This window comes from Schistocerca americana, chromosome 9, assembly GCF_021461395.2.
Source record: "Schistocerca americana isolate TAMUIC-IGC-003095 chromosome 9, iqSchAmer2.1, whole genome shotgun sequence".
NCBI lineage: Eukaryota > Metazoa > Arthropoda > Insecta > Orthoptera > Acrididae > Schistocerca > Schistocerca americana.
In genome coordinates this window covers 74,224,441-74,242,572 of record NC_060127.1, presented here as the reverse complement: position 1 = coordinate 74,242,572, position 18,132 = coordinate 74,224,441, and positions in this window count along the sequence as shown.

Genomic DNA, 18,132 nt, shown 5'->3' with positions numbered 1-18,132 from the left:
GGCTTGCCATGCCATTTCCACCTGGCGCCTCAGTTGGACCAGCGTTCGTGCTGGACGTGCAGACCGCGTGAGACGACGCTTCATCCAGTCCCAAACATGCTCAATGGGGGACAGATCCGGAGATCTTGCTGGCCAGGGTAGTTGACTTACACCTTCTAGAGCACGTTCGGTGGCACGGGATACATGCGGACGTGCATTGTCCTGTTGGAACAGCAAGTTCCCTTGCCGGTCTAGGAATGGTAGAACGATGGGTTCGATGACGGTTTGGATGTACCGTGCACTATTCAGTGTCCCCTCGACGATCACCAGTGGTGTACGGCCAGTGTAGGCGATCGCTCCCCACACCATGATGCCGGGTGTTGGCCCTGTGTGCCTCGGTCGTATGCAGTCCTGATTGTGGCGCTCACCTGCACGGCGCCAAACACGCATACGACCATCATTGGCACCAAGGCAGAAGCGACTCTCATCGCTGAAGACGACACGTCTCCATTCGTCCCTCCATTCACGCCTGTCGCGACACCACTGGAGGCGGGCTGCACGATGTTGGGGCGTGAGCGGAAGACGGCCTAACGGTATCCGGGACCGTAGCCCAGCTTCATGGAGACGGTTGCGAATGGTCCTCGCCGATACCCCAGGAGCAACAGTGTCCCTAATTTGCTGGGAAGTGGCGGTGCGGTCCCCTACGGCACTGCGTAGGATCCTACGGTCTTGGCGTGCATCCGTGCGTCGCTGCGGTCCGGTCCCAGGTCGACGGGCACGTGCACCTTCCGCCGACCACTGGCGACAACATCGATGTACTGTGGAGACCTCACGCCCCACGTGTTGAGCAATTCGGCGGTACGTCCACCCGGCCTCCCGCATCCCCACTATACGCCCTCGCTCAAAGTCCGTCATCTGCACATACGGTTCACGTCCACGCTGTCGCGGCATGCTACCAGTGTTAAAGACTGCGATGGAGCTCCGTATGCCACGGCAAACTGGCTGACACTGACGGCGGCGGTGCACAAATGCTGCGCAGCTAGCGCCATTCGACGGCCAACACCGCGGTTCCTGGTGTGTCCGCTGTGCCGTGCGTGTGATCATTGCTTGTACAGCCCTCTCGCAGTGTCCGGAGCAAGTATGGTGGGTCTGACACACCGGTGTCAATGTGTTCTTTTTTCCATTTCCAGGAGTGTATGTCCAACATTGCATCGTAACTGAGATACTAGGACAGGTTGTATGACGTCAGAATCCAAGAATTACTGACATTACGATGTCTGACACATAAGATGTTTGTGCAGGTCAAGCCCTGCCTGCCGACCTACTTGACATGTTTTGCTGAGCTTCTTTTCCCTCAGAAATGTGTCGTCAGTGCTAACTAAATGTTTGCTCTTTCCACATTGTATCTGTAACGTCAAACTGGGAGCGAAAGTTTCTCCCTCTGAGGTGCACGAAGAATTCCTGCCTACTGCTCCTCCTGACTGCAGTTCCTCTAACTCCCACCGTAGTCGCACTGGTTACAGATCCGTGCACAGATACGTCACATGCATACTGTTGATTCAACAACCTCATGCAAAGTGCAGGGTATGACTGCAGCCACTCTCCCTGTTCTAAGTTGATCTCTGCATGTGCTATGTTTAAAACAACTGCGGGGTGTAGGAGAGTAATAATTCATTGTGGCCGGCCGCTATGGCCGAGCAGTTCTAGGCGCTTCAGTCCGGAACCACGAGGCTGCTGCGGTCGCAGGTCCGATTCCTTCCTCGGGCATGGAAGTATGTGAGGTCCTTATGTTAGTTAGGTTTAAGTAGTTCTACGTCTAGGAGACTGTTGACCTCAGATGTTAAGACCCATGGTGTTTAGAGCCATTTGAACCATTTGAAGCCGCGCGGGATTAGCCGAGCGGTCTCAGGCGCTACAATCATGGACTGTGCGGCTGGTCCCGGCGGAGGTTCGAGTCCTCCCTTGGGAATGGGTGTGTGTGTTTGTTCTTAAGCTTAGGGACTGACGACCTTAGCAGTTAAGTACCATAAGATTTCACACACAGAGAACAGAACCATTTGAATTCATTGTTGCAGAAACAAAAATAAATACCAGGTCGAGGTGAAGTCCCTTTTCCGCATTCGCAGGGTCCATTATCGAGAAGACCATCCACGGCTGGTAACCACGAACAACGACCGACATCAGAAGACACAGCCCAAAAGCTTGCCTTGTTGCATAAGCTATGAGGGTGCTGAGTTAAAATGACAGGAAAAATGAAAACACTTGTTCCTTAATCTCGGTGACAGCGGTGGGAATCAGGGAAAATTGCTGGGATTGAGAAGCACTAGAGGGATGTTCCAGCCAAGTCTGATCAGTAAGGAATGTGTTGGGATGGTTACTGTACAGAAGCACTAAGGAACTGCTCCAGCCAAGTCCACTCGTTAGGGAATGCTAGGGAAGCCAGCGAGCAGCAGTGATGATCCTTAACCTCCACATGCAAACACACATAGAAACATGTGCATACACTTATTCAAACTGGGTGGAAACTGAAAGTGAAGTGATGCACATTCGCCCTCCTGATGGTGAACGGTTGTGTGTAGGCTCTGAACGATATACAGGGTGATCCATTGATCGTGACCGGGCCAAATATCTCACGAAATAAGCATCAAACGAAAAAACTACAAAGAACGAAACTTGTCTAGCTTGAAGGGGGGAAACCAGATGGCGCTATGGTTGGCCAGCTAGATGCCGCTACCATAGGTCAAACGGATATCAACTGCGTTTTTAAAATAGGAACCCCCATTTTTTATTGCACGTTCGTGAAGTACGTAAAGAAATATGAATATTTTAGTTGGACTACTTTCTTCGCTTTGTGATAGATGGGGCTGTAATAGTCACAAACGTATGGCTCACAATTTTAGACGAACAGTTGGTAACAGGTAGGTTTTTTAAATTGAAATGCAGAACGTAGGTACGTTTGAACATTTTATTTCGGTTGTTCCATTGTGATACATGTACCTTTGTGAACTTATCATTTCTGAAACGCATGCTGTTACAGCGTGATTACCTGTAAATACCACATTAATGCAACAAATGCTCAGTGCATTTGACAATACGTGTAACGACATTCTCCTCAACAAAGAGTAGTTCGCCTTCCGTAATGTTCGCACATGCATTGACAATTCGCTGACGCATGTTGTCAGGCGTTGTCGGTGGATTACGACAGCAAATATTCTTCAACTTTCCCCTACAGAAAGAAATCCGGGGACGTCAGATCCGGTGAACGTGCGGGCCACGGCATGGTGCTTCGATGAACAATCCACCTGTCATGAAATATGCTATTCAATACCGCTCCAACCGCACGCAAGCTATGTGCCGGAAATCCGTCACGTTGGAAGTACATCTCCATTCTGTCATGCAGTGAAATATCCTGTAGTAACATCGGTAGAACATTACGTAGTAAATCAGGATACACTGCACCATTTAGACTTCCATCGATAAAATTGGGGCCAATTATCGTTCCTCCCATAATGCAGCACCATACATTAACCTGCCAAGGTCACTGATGTTCCATTTGTCGCAGCCTTCGTGGATTTTCCGTTGCCCAATAGTGCATGTTATGCCGGTTTACGTTACCGCTGTTGGTGAATGACGCTTCGTCGCTAAATAGAACGCGTGCAAAAAATCTGTATCGTACCGTAATTTCTCTTGTGCCCAGTGCCAGAACTGTACACGACGTTCGGAGTCGTCGCCATGCAATTCCTGGTGCATAGAAATATGGTACGGTTGCAACCGATGTTGATGTAGCATTCTCAACACCGACGTTTTTGAGATTCCCGACTCTCGCGCAATTTGTCTGCTACTGATGTGCGGAATAGCCGCGACAGCAGCTAAAACACCTACTTGGGCATCATCATTTGTTGCAGGTCGTGGTTGACGTTTCACATGTGGCTGAACACTTCTTGTTTCCTTAAATAACGTAAATATCCGGCGAACGGTCCGGACACTTGGATGATTTCGTCCAGAATACCGAGCAGCACACATAGCACACGCCCGTCGGGCATTTTGATCACAACAGCCACACATCAACACGATATCGACCTTTTCCGCAATTGGTAAACGGTCCATTTTAACACGGGTGATGTATCACGAAGCAAATACCGTCCGTACTTATACGTTTGTGACTATTACAGTGCCATTGATCACAAAGCGAAAAAAGTGTCGAACTAAAAGATTCACATGTCTTTACGTACTACACGAATATCTAATAAAAATGAGGGTTGCTATTCTAAAAAACGCAGTTCATATCCGTTTGACCTATAGCAGCGCCATCTAGCGGTGCAACCATAGCGCCATCTGGTTTTCTCCCTTCAAGCTAGACGAGTTTCGTTCTTTGTAGTTTTTTCATTTGATTCTTATTTCGTGAGATATTTGGCCCGGTCACTATCAGTGAATCACCATGTATGTATAGTGACAATTATTGGACTAAATGAAAAAAACGTAAATTAATTACAAACTACGCCGTGCACACACTCCATTCATCGTCGCTACAGATATTCGGATTAAGGTTATGACATGTTCCATATGCCTGCCATCATTGGCGATGATGTGGCGCAGACGAATAACGAAAATCTGAATGACCCTCTGATGTGTCGGAACATCGATGCTGTCGATGTCCTCCTGAATGGTTGTTTTCAGCTCAGCGCTGGTTTTGGAATTGTTACTGTACGCCATGTCTTTAATATAGCCCCTCAAAAATGAGTCGTATGTGTTCAGATCCGGAGAGTATGTCGGCCAATCGACGCCCACGCCAGTGGCTTCTGGGTACCCCGTACCCATAATGCGGCCCCAAAGTGCGCCTTCAGGACATCGAACACTCTCCTGCTTCGACGGGGTCGAGCTCCGTCTTGCATGAATTATTTCGTGTCGAAATCAGGGTCACTTTGGATAATGGGAATGAAATCATCTTCCCAAACTTTCACGTACCATTCGGTAGTCCCCGTGCTATCAAGGAATATCGCACCGATTATTCCTTGACTGTAGATTGCACACAACGTAGTCCCCCATCGAGGGTGAAGAGACTTCTCGATCGCGAAATGCGGATTCTGAGCCTCCCAAATGCGCCAGTTTTGCTTAATGACGAACCCATCCAAATGAAAGCGAGCTTCGTCGCTAAACCAAACCATACGCAAGCACATACTAATTCCCATCATGCCCCGCGGCCAACAGTGAAATTTGAAGTTTCTAACGCAAATCATTCGGAAATTATGACGATTTTATTTAATATGGCTCTGAGCACTATGGGACTCAACTTCTGAGGCCATTAGTCCCCTAGAACATAGGCAGGATTCGAACCTGCGACCGTACCGGTCTCGCGGTTCCAGACTGCAGCGCCTAGAACCGCACGGCCACTTCGGCCGGCTTATTTAATATAGTTCACTAATTGTCATCCCCTACTTAGGCAAGTATGCAGTCTTGGATTTCCTCCCACAGTATTCCAGGATATTCATCTTCCACCACCAACGTCATAGCAAGACTACACCATTATTCCAAGTCTTGGGTTTTAATGTCGTCTTAAGACCGCACCAGAATTTCATGTCAGGCATGTTTTATCCAGGTTTACCATCTTATGCCAGCCATATTTTATCCAGGTCCGCGGTCTGGCATCGCCGTCTTGTATTGTGATGTCATAGCAAGATTGCGCCAGTATTCTCAGACTCCCCCTCCCAGCATTTCAAGCCAGCCATTATGACAGCGCAACCACTTTTAATTTGCGGTCAGTTTATACTTACGACAGCCAACCTCCTTCTTTTGCAAAAATTTTGTTCTCATGAATTATGAATTCCTACGATTTTATACATAGGGTGATTGGCCTTTCTCAGCCGGCCGGTGTGGCCGAGCGGCTCTAGGCGCTTCAGTCTGGAACCGCGTGACCGCTACGGTCGCAGGTTCGAATCCTGCCTTGGGCATGGATGTGTGTGATGTCCTTAGGTTAGTTAGGTTTAAGAAGTTCCTATTTCTAGAAATCTGATGACCTCAGATGTTAAGTCCCATAGTGCTCAGAGCCATTTGCCGTTATCAGACGGAGTGGGGTCGGGATGGGGAAAACCCAGGACATCACCGACAACGTCAGCGCACCAGAAAATCACACAGAACTCTCCCTGTTCTACTACTCAGGAGATATTAGTGATATTAACAAAAGTAAAACAGCTTTGAATTAATCTAAATTGTATAACAGCATCTTCTTCTGACTTCTGTGACAAAACAGAAAAGTCGCAAAGAAGTAAGCGATTGATACAAGAAGAACTGAGCTACATCTACGTCTACATCATACTCCTTAAGCCAGCTAATGGTGTGTGGTGGAGGGTACTTCTGCTACCGTAAAGTGATCTCCACTGCCCCGTTTGATTCGCGAATGGCGCGTGGGATGAATGATCGCGGGCGCTGATAACCTCGCTGTTGTGCGCCCTAAAACACTAATCTTCATCATGAATGAGCGTCGATCAGCCCTTGTATTAACTCTAATTTCTCGAATTTTCTCGTGGTGGTCAGTACGCGAGACGTATGTGCGAGGAAGTAATATGTTGTCAGACTCTTCCCGGAAACAGCTCTCGAAATTTCAATAGTACACCTTTCCGTGATGCACAACGCCTCTTTTGTGACGTCCGCAAGTGCAGTTTGTTAAGCATTTCAGTAACGCGCCTGCAACGGTTCAACGATCCCGTGACGAAATGCGCCGCTCTTCGTTGGAACTTCTCTATCTCTCCTATCAGTCTTATTCAGTAAGGCTCCCACACTGATGATCAATGCTCGATAATCGGTCGAACAAGCTAGACCTATCTTTTGTTTTAAAACAGAAACATAACGAAAGTATTGCGCAGAGATTATAATTTCTGCATCATCCCACATCTTTGGAGGCAGTGGATTATTTTTCAGTAGGTTCTATTACAGAATGAAAATCGCGGACAATACTTTTCTGAAGAAAATCATCGCAAGTGACGATATGTTATCAATACGAAGCTATCACAAACCACAAAGTGCAGAATGGGTGTTTGATGGTCCGCCAAGACCGAAGAAGGTGGAACTCGAACAACATCCCATGCAAGTCCTTTCACATCATTGCGTTTACGTTCTGTGTGCTATATTCAGTTGTAGTCAGAAAATGTAGAGAACCTGATGCAGTAAGATCACAGTCTTAACTTTTATCTGCTTTTCATTTACTCAGCCTCGAAACTTTTTGGTTGAGAATAAAAACACGCAATAAACAGAGAAGTATCGCCGAAAATAGTTGCAGCGTAACAAAGCGTTTACAACGTAGCTAACTCACAAATTCCCAACTGTTTTCCTACGGACGCAACAAAGAGAAACGTTAAAGTTTACAATTATTTACTAACATACTTATCAGTCCATCCTCGTATCTGTAATCTCACTGCTGATCCATGTATTTACGTTGTTATTAAGAGTTCCAGACTCTTTATAAAGCGTACCGTGTATTTAAGCAGATAGGAGACCCATTTCGCCACTCCAAATTGTTTTGACAGCTTCAACACATTGAAGACATTACTTACGGCTGGAGTTAAAATTGCGGGAGACGCTGATGACTTTAGTTCATCTACAGATAAGCCCCTTCCGGCACGTTCTAATTGACCAATACCGAAGCAGAGCACGTGATGGCTTGTGACAATCTTGTCCGCAACAGCGTAAATGTGGACTAAATACCATCCGTACCGCATCCGAATATCTTCCGCTGCCGAATAGCCCGTTATTAGCACAAACATTATACTTGGTGGACATGGCGGTCGCAGTAATTGAGAATCGTTACCGAACCTGTGCTTGATCACAGTTTACGCAAAATATCGGTTCCGCCATATAGCTAATGGAATCATTTAGTGGTAATTCGCTGCGGTTAGTAAAAACAGAAAAAAAATTGGGTATCTCTGTGGTGTCTTAATCTGCTGTACAGTTACGAAATAGAGCCATGAGGACTTAAGCAATTTTTTGTTGTACATTTCAGTCTCGGTTCACTCAAATCGTTTGTACACCTTGAACTTAATTCCTCAAACCACTTTATGGTGTTTGACGGACGGTGCTTGGAGCAACACTAAAAATGGCTCTGAGCACTATGGGACTCAACTGCTGAGGTCATTAGTCCCCTAGAACTTAGAACTAGTTAAACCTAACTAACCTAAGGACATCACAAACATCCATGCCCGCGGCAGGATTCGAACCTGCGACCGTAGCGGTCTTGCGGTTCCAGACTGCAGCGCCTTTGACCGCACGGCCACTGCGGCCGGCGAGCAACACTGTCCCGCTTGCGAATAGTTCGACGGATGAGCGAGCGTTGGTAAGCCTCCATGTCAGTTGGATTGTCTCTAATCTTGCCTTCGTGGTCTTTCGCAAGATGGACACTGTTGTGCAAAACTTAAGGGCAGATGTAGGACAAAATTTGCGAAAGATTCGAATTTTGTTGTTGTTGCGTAATTTATTAGACTGATTCTTTAAGAATAACATCCCAAAGTTTCATGTGCGAATTCCGGCTAGAGATATGTATTAAAAAGGTTTGTTTGGGCGTCTGCTTCTGCCACGCCCCCTCTTTCTATGCTCTGATCCACACATTCCCTATGCTAAAAAAATTTTGTGCGTTAATTTTTCGTTCAGACAATCGAAACGAATTGCAGATGAGTCTAGAAAGCTGTGACAAAGATTGTCTACGCTTGTTTATTTATAATGTGTTTTTTTTTAATTGCAGTACGTGCTACAAACTTATTTCAGTTTTTAGTATGTATACATCAACCTATTTTGCTCGAGATGGGTCGTAACAGTGGACACACATTCAAGAAAGTGAGGAAATATCGAATTTCTCGTGTAAAAGGTACAGGAAATTTAAATAACTGTGTTACACATGCTGCTCCTACTTGTGAAGAAGAGTTTTCGACAAAGTCACTTAGTGAAGGAACTGATGTGCTGTGTACAGTGCCAAAGACGAGTTTCCCAGTGGATTTAGGTTAGAACCAACTTTTAGGTACCTAGCCAATCCTGAACTGCTGAAAAAATGTCTACATGGGAAAACAGATAATGCAAATAAGAGCTACAATCACGTTGTCCAAAGCCAATGTTTGTGTCCTCAATTGTTGTGAAGAAAGCTGGATGTGATGCCTGTCTAGTGTTCAGTACTGGAAATGTGGGTAGGATTAAGTGCTTGCAGAGACTAGGCATCCATCCAGGTGCATTCACACTTAAGATACTCAGTAGCATCACTTAAGTGCGACTGGACAAAGCTCAGGCAGCAGAAGAAAAGAAATGTAAAAGTTGGCTAGGCAAAGGAGCCAGGAGAAGAGATTACTCCAGGAAGACGAAGAAAAGAATAAAGATTGGGGATATGGACAGCGTTAGTCACTAGAGGTACAGCAATACTGTCAAAAATTGAAATAAAAACCTTAACACTAATTGCTGTAAACTGACTTCTTTCAGCTGTAATGTACCATTTCTCAGGAAATATGAAAGGTAACTTCCTAAAACTTGGTACTGTTCTTAAGAATTACTTAAGGAATAGTCCTGTGCAGCACGTTATCTTTTTCCTGCGAAAAGTTCTCCTTTACAATTTGGGAAAAACAGAACTGTCCAGGGTAACACAAAACTGAAAAATTAATTTCAGAGCAATCTGTTCCACACGTTTAAGCATCCTCTCATGCAGATGTAAACTGTGAAATTCCAGTTTTCTTGCTTGATTAGTTTACGACGAAAGTTAAATTACAGAAACAAAGGTAATTAGAAAGTCAAAGTCTTATAAAATGTATGTCGATGCGCATTTTCAAACTTCAGTTGCACCGAATATCAAGCAGTATGTTCCACATAATAGCGTCAATTTTTCCTATTTTAGCTTTAATCTCTTGGAGACATATTTGTTTAACACAAGAATGTATTTTCCTCCACATTTGTCCTTGGACGAAAGTAAGTTTCGCGTGATGTGTCACAGCCAAATAACATAGCTCGATGAAACTTTGACCGTACATACATTGCTGGCCATTAAAATTGCTACACCAAGAAGAATGCAGATGATAAACGAGTATTCACTGGACAAATATATTATACTAGAACTGACATGTGATTACATTTTCACGCAATTTGGGTGCAAAGATCCTGAGAAATCAGTACCCAGAACAACCACCTCTGGCCGTAATAACGGCCTCGATACACCTGGGCATTGAGTCAAACAGAGCTTGGATGGTGTGTACAGGTACAGCTGCCCATGCAGATTCAACACGATACCACAGTTCATCAAGAGTAGTGACTGGCGTATTGTGACGAGCCAGTTGCTCGGCCACCATTGACCAGACGTTTCAATTGGTGAGAGGTGTGGAGAAAGTGTTGGCCAGGGCAGCAGACGAACAATTTTCTGTATCCAGAAAGGCCCGTACAGGACCTGCAACATGCGGTCGTGCATTATCCTGCTGAAATGTAGGGTTTGGCAGGGATCGAATGAAGGGTAGAGCCACGGGTCGTAACACATCTGAAATGTAACGTCCACTGTTCAAAGTGCCGTCAATGCGAACAAGAGGTGACCGAGTCGTGTAACCAGTGGCACCCCATACCATCACGCCGTGTGATACGCCAGTATGGCAATGACGAATACACGCTTCCAATGTGCATTCACCGCGATGTCGGCAAACAGGGATGCGAAGATCATGATGCTGTAAACAGAACCTAGATTCATCCGAAAAAATGACGTTTTGCCATTCATGCACCCAGGTTGCGTCGTTGAGTACACCATCGCAGGCGCTCCTGTCTGTGATGCAGCGTCAAGTGTAACTGCAGCCATGGTCTCCGAGCTGATAGCCCATGCTGCTGCGAACGTCGTCGAACTGTTCGTGCAGACCGTTGTTGTCTTGCAAACGTCCCCATCTGTTGACTCATGGATCGAGACGTGGCAGCACGATCCGTTACAGCCATGCTGATAAGATGCCCGTCATCTCGACTGCTAGTGTATGTGGCCGTTGGGATCCAGGCGTTCCTCCTGAAGCCACCGATTCCATATTCTACTAACAGTCATTGGATCTCGATTAACGCGAGCAGCAATGTCTCGATACGATAAATCGCAAGCGCGATAGGCTACAATCCGACTTCTATCAAAGTCGGAAACGTGATGGTACACATTTCTCCTCCTTACACGAGGCACAACAACAACTTTCCACCAGGCAACGCCGGTCAACTGCTGATTTTGTATGAGAAATCGGTTGGAAACTTTCCTCACGTCAGCACGTTGTAGGTGTCGCCACCGGCGCCAACCTTGTGTGAATGCTCTGAAAAGCTAATCATTTGCATATCACAGCATCTTCTTCCTTTAGGTTAAGTTTCGCGTCTGTAGCACGTCATCTTCGTGGTGTAGGAATTTTAGTGGCCAGTAGTGTATAATGAGCTGCTACAGAATACTAAAGAAGGTAACTGAAACAAATACGCCATGAGGTGAACAGGAAAGTCTCTTTTATTGAAGGACAAGAATTATACCGAAATCACCGCGATTCATGATGGCACACGGGACATTACAAATCGCGGAACATGGTTCTTAATAGAGTGTGTGATCAGCACCAACGGCAAGTTACCCCAATACTGGTTATATATTCTAAGTGTCCTGCCAATAAAACGCAGCCTTTGGTTAGCCTTCTCTACAACATTTTCTATGTGTTCCTTCAAACTTGTTCCTAATTGTAATTCCTAGGTATTTGGTTGAATTTACGGCCTTTAGATTTGACTCATTTATCGTATAACCGGATTCCTTTTAGCATTCATGTGGATGACCTCACACTTTTCGTTATTTAGGGTCAACTGCCACTTTTTGCACCATTCAGATAGGTTTTCCCAATCGTTTTGCAATTTGTTCTGATCTTGTGATGACTTTATTAGTCGATAAACGACAGAGTCATCCGCAAACAACCTAAGTCGACTGCTCAGATTTTCTCCCAAATCGTTCATATACATAAGGAACAGCAAAGGTCCTGTAACACTACCTTGGGGAACGCCAGAAATCACTTCTATTTTACTCTACGACTTTCCGTCAATTACTACGAACTGCGACCTCTCTGGCGGGAAATCGCAGAGCTAGTCACATAACTGAGATGATATTCCGTAAGCACGCAATTTTACTACAAGCTGCTTGTGTGGTACAGTGTCAAAAGCCTTCCGGAAATCCAGGAATACGGAATCGATCTGAAATCCCTTGACGATAGCACACAGCACTTTATGTGAATAAACAGCTAGTTATGTTTCACAGGAACGATGTTTTCGAAACCCATGTTGACTGTGTGACAATAGGCCGTTTCCTTCGAGGTAGTTTATAATGTTCGAACACAGTATATGTTCTAAAATCCTGCTGCATATCGACGTTAACGATATGGGTCTGTAATTTAGTGGATTAGTCCTACTACCTTTCTTGAATATTTGGTGTGACCTGTGCAACTTTCCAGTCTTTGGGTGCGGATAGTTCGTCGAGCGAACGGTTATATACGATTGTCAGGTATGGAGCTAATGCACCAGTATACTCTCAAAGGAACCTAATCGGTATACAATCTGGACCAGGAGACTTGCTTTTGTTAAGTGATTTAAGTTGCTTCACTACTCCGAGGATATTTATTTCTACGTTACTCATTTTGGCAGCTGTTCTTGAGTCGACTTCTGAAATATTTACTCCGTCTTCTTTTGTGAAGGCATTCCGGAAGGATGTGTTTAGTAACTGTGCTTTGGCAGCACTGTTGTAAGTAGGCTTTCGTTTGCTAACTATTCCTATCAGTAGTTAGTGCCTTCAGTAGTTAGAACCCTTTATTTAGCTGCCAATATTGGGGCTCGCTGTATTGCGGTAGTTCGAGTAACGAAGATTTTTCATGAAAGGTATAGGTTATTGTTAGTCAGGACCATTCTTTTCTAGGGATTATTGAAAGTCAGATTGCGTTGCGCTCAAAATATTGTGTATAAGTAAAGAGAGAAATGTCTGAGTACGTTCAGTTTTGCTCAGCTGTTCGAAAATCAAATAAAGTAGGAGTACAGCACAGTCATTCCTAATTTTTCAAAGGGGACGTTTCACTGTCTTCGATAGTATCTCCATTGCTATCGTGCAGGGAAGACATTGATTGTTTCTTGCCGCTAACATACTTCACATAGGACCAGAATCTCTTTGGCTTTTCTGCCAGGTTTCGAGACAATGTTTCGTTGTGGAAACTGTTATAAGCATCTCGCATATCTAGTATGGATTCCGCACAACGCAGCAGTACTCCAAAAGATGACGAACAAGCGTAGCAGGGGCAGTCTCTTTCGTAGATGTGTTGCATCTTCTAAGTGTTCTGCCCATAAATCGCAATCTTTGGTTCGCCTTGCCTACAACATTTTCTATGTGTTCTTTCCAATTTAAGCTACTCGTAAATGTAATTCTTAGGTATGTAGTTGCATTTACGGTTTTTAGATTTTTATTATTTATCGTGTAAGCGCAGGTTAAAGGATTCTTCTTAGCACTCATGCGGATGACCGCACACTTTTTATTTAGGGTCAATTGCCCACTTTATCATCATAAGATATCTTCTCCAAACCGTTTTGAAATTTGTTTCAACCTTCTGATGATTTTACTGGGCGATAAAGGACAGAATCGTCTGCAAACAACGTAAGTGTCTCCTAAATCGTTTATACAGATAAGGAGCAGCAGAGGGCCTGTAACATTGCCTTGTGGAACGCCAGAAATTACTTCTGTTTTAGTCGGTGACTACTATCCGACAATCATTACAGGAAATCACTAAACTAGTCACAGACTGAGACGATATTCCAAAAGCACACAATTCGACTACAAGCCGCTTGTGAGGTACGGTGTCTGGAAATCTAGAAATACGGAATCAGTTTGAAATCTCTTGTCAATAGCACAAGAAATATATTTTCTAAATCCGTTTTTGACAGTTTCCTTCCAGGTAATTCGTAATATTCGAACACAATATGTGCTCCAAAATCCTGCTGCATATCGACGTTATATCGATATGGGCCTGTAATTTACTGGATTACTCGTACTGCCCTCCTTGAGTATTGTTGTGATCCGTGCAATTTTCCAGTCTTTGGCTACTGATTTTTCGTCGAGCTATCGGTTGTATGAGATTATTAGCGACTGGTTGTATGTGATTGTTAAGTATGGTTCTATTGCATCAGCATTTAAGTTGCTTCACTGCCAGTCCCTGCACCAGACGTCCATACTCTGTGGTAGAAACATTATTGTGCAGCGTTTTCAAGGACGTAACGCTATGTAGAGAAGTTGATTTGATTTGTTATTTAGTTTCCATGTATTCCATTACCCACCTCTCTGTCTTTTCTTTTAAGCAGATCGTCTTATGGTGCAATAAGTCTGAACCGATAATGTAACCACTTACGCATCCCGGGGTTGAACTATGTAATTACAAAAAAAGGAGAAAGCTATTTGGGACATACGTTGAACGCTAAACGATAAGCTGAGAACAGTATCTATTTTCTTTAATTTAATAAAAGTCTTTGATTGTATGGGCCATGCAATACGTTTGCAAAAGTTGGGACATTATGGGAAGATCTTGGGCTGGGTGTGTCTCGTGGTTCTGTTCCGGATTCATTGCGTTTCTTAGTACAAATTAGTGATCTCTCATTAAACATCACAGCAGATGACTCAAGAATTGTTGTTTGTAGGTGACATACACTATGTGATCAAAATTATCCGGACAGCACCAAAACCATAGGTTAGTTTCATTGTGCTGCCACCTACTGCCATATCAGCGACCTCAGTAGTCATTAGATACCGTGAGAGAGCAGAATGGGCCGCTCCGCGGAACTCACGGACTTCGAACGTGGTCAGGTGATTGGGTGTCACTTGTGTCATACGTCTGTACGAGAGATTTCCTCACTCCTAAACTAATTCCACTGTGAAGTGGAAACGTGAAGGGACATGTACAGCATAAAGCTTATAGGCCGACCTCGTCCGTTGACTGACAGAGACCGTTTAAAAGGGTCGTAATGTGCAATAGGCAGACATCTATCCAGACCATCACACAGAAATTCCAAACTGTATCAGGATCCACGGCAAATACTATGACAGTTAGGCGGGAGGTGAGAAAATTTGGATTTCATGGCCGAGCGGCTGCTCATAAGCAACAAATCACGCCGGTAAACGCAAAACAAGGCCTCGCTTGGTGTAAGGAGTGTAAACATTGGAGGATGGAACAGTGGAAAAACGTTGTGTGGAGTAACGAATCACGGTACACAATGTGGTGATCCGATGGCAGGGTGTGGGTATGGCGAACGCCCGGTGAACGGCATGTGTCAGCGTGTGTAGTGCCAACAGTAATATTCGGAGGCGGTGGTGTTATGGTGTGGTCGTGGTTTTCATGGAGGGGACTTGAACCCCTTGTTGTTTTGCGTGGCACTATCAGAGCACAGGCCTACATCCATGTTTTAAGCACCTTCTTGCTTCCCACTGTTGAAGAGCAGTTCGGGGATGGCTAATACACCTTTTAACACGATCTAGCACCTGTTCATGATGAACGGCCTGTAGCGGAGTGGTTACACGACAATAACAGTGGACTGGCCTGCACGGAGTCGTGACATGAATCCTACAGAACACCTTTGGGATGTTTTGGAACGCCGACTTGGTGCCAGGCCTCACCGACACATCGATACCTCTCTCAGTGCAGCACTCCGTGAAGAATGGGCTGCCATTCCCCAAGAAACCTTCCAGCACCTCACTGAACATATGTCTGCGGAAGTGGAAGCTGTCATCAAGGCTAAGGGTGGACCAATACCATATAGAATTCCAACATAACCGATGGAGGGCGCCATGAACTTTCCAGCCAGGTGTCCGGATACTTTTGATCACGTTATGTAGGTATTATTGTGTTACTGTGAAAGGGGTGGTGTGAAATACAAATGATGTAGACTGTGTTCCACCTGAAATGTGGTATTATCGGCATACTCTTGCCACTGTGGGTCTCATAAGATAGAATACCCTAATGATTTCCTAAATGGAATGTTCCATGCGACTAGCTCCACCATTCGCGTTGAAAATCTGATAATTTCTGTCGTGTGGCCATAATAACATCGGAAATCTTTTCGCCGCGCAGGATTAGCCGAGCGGTCTAAGGCGCTGCAGTCATGGACTGTGCGGCTGGTCCCGCAGGAGGTTCGAATCCTCCCTCGGGCATGGGTATGTTGTGTGTTTGTCCTTAGGATAATTTAGGTTAAGTAGTGTGTAAGCTAGACTGACGCGCTTAGCAGTTAAGTCCCATAAGATTTCAAACACATTTGAACATTTTTTTTGAAACCTTTTCACATGAGTCACCTGGGAACAAGTGACAGCTCCGTCAATGCAGTGCCCTTTTTATACCTTGTCTACGCGATACTACTGCTATCTGTATATGTACATATCGCTATCCCATTACTTTTGTCAGGTAAGAGTATTACTTCTAGATGATAATTAAAATTATATGACTATAGCATAATGTGGCAATGGCCTTGAGGCAGTGGTTACACCGGATCCCATGAGATCACCGAAGTTATGCGCTGTCGGGCGTGGTCGGCACTTGGATGGGTGACCATCCAGGCCGCCATGCGCTGTAGCCATTTTTCGGGGTGCACTCAGCCTCGTGATGCCAATTGAGGAGCTACTCGACCGAATAGTAGCGGCTTCGGTCAAGAATACCACCATAACGACCGGGAGAGCGGTGTGCTGACCCCACGCCCCTCCTATCCGCATCCTCCTCTGAGGATGACACGGCGGTCGGATGGTCCCGGTAGGCCACTCGTGTCCTGACGACGGAGTGCTAATAGCATAATGTACCAGAGCAGGTCATGACCTCACTACGTGTTAACCTCCTCTGATCTTGATGCCCTCCTCGTTTTGCACTGCGAAAATGGCTCCACTTAACGAACACAGGCAACGCGTGCGTAATACGGCTGATCTTTGATCCCCACGCAGCCTGCCATAAAGAAAGAAATTGAATTAAAATTATCCGCAGGCACCGCCATGAGGCGGCGGCCCGTGTGTCTCACAGTGGAGACAGCGACCTGCCGCTAACCCTTTTGATCTTCTCGAGAGACTGAGCGCTATGCATAAATTAATTACCATTTGCTAATTACACTGTCACCTCGTCTTTACGACCTACAGTGTCCACCTAAATTTAGATTGCCTTACCCTTCTTGGCGACTTGTATTCCCTGTCAGAGCGTAACAACCGTCCTTCCCGTTCACTGAGTGTCCCTAAAAGGTGAATAGTATCCACGAAAGCAATGACGACTTGAGAAGTTGTGAGTCCAGTTCCACAAACACCGATCGTGAACGAGGTGCAGAAGGCTGCACGTAGCGCCGGGCATTCTCATGTCACATTTGTAGATTCCTTGAAGCCCTCTAACATCTTTTAAACTAAATACCCTTACCTGCTTACCAGAATACTTTAACCCTTTTATAGGGCAAAACTTTCTTTTCAAATGGCAGCATTGAAATGTATTTTTTTTTTAATCACTTATATACCCAGATCCACAAAAAATATTTAAGATCTGAAAAATCTTGTGTACTAATTATTATAAATTTCTGCCGTTGGCAAAATACCGACCACAGTCCATTATGTGGAAGCGCTAATTTTGTGGTCGATAACAGGTACAGAGATAAAACTTGGTGGACCTAAATAATTTTGATTTTTCTGAATCTGAAAACGCAGTTATATTTTCGCTATCACCCACTAGTTTTTTTGTTCCGGAGGTTTTTAAATGCCTATTTCTAAAAACAGAGACTTGGGTGGTCCACACTAAATTTAGACAATATATAACAGACTTTTTTTGACAAGAAGAGAATAGAAGCTTTCGAAATGTGGTGTTACAGAAGAATGCTGAAGATTAGATGGGTAGATCACATAACTAATGAGGAGGTATTGAACAGAATTGGAGAGAACAGAAATTTGTGGCACAACTTGATTCGAAGAAGGGATCCGTTGGTAGGGCATATTCTGAGGCATCAAGGGATCACCAATTTAGTATTGGAGGGCAGCGTGGAGGGTAAAAATCGTAGAGGGAGACGAAGAGATGAATACACTAAACAGATTCAGAAGGATGTAAGTTGCAGTGGGTACTGGGAGATGAAGAAGCTAGCACAGGATAGAGTAGCATGGAGAACTGCATCAAACCAGTCTTTGGACTG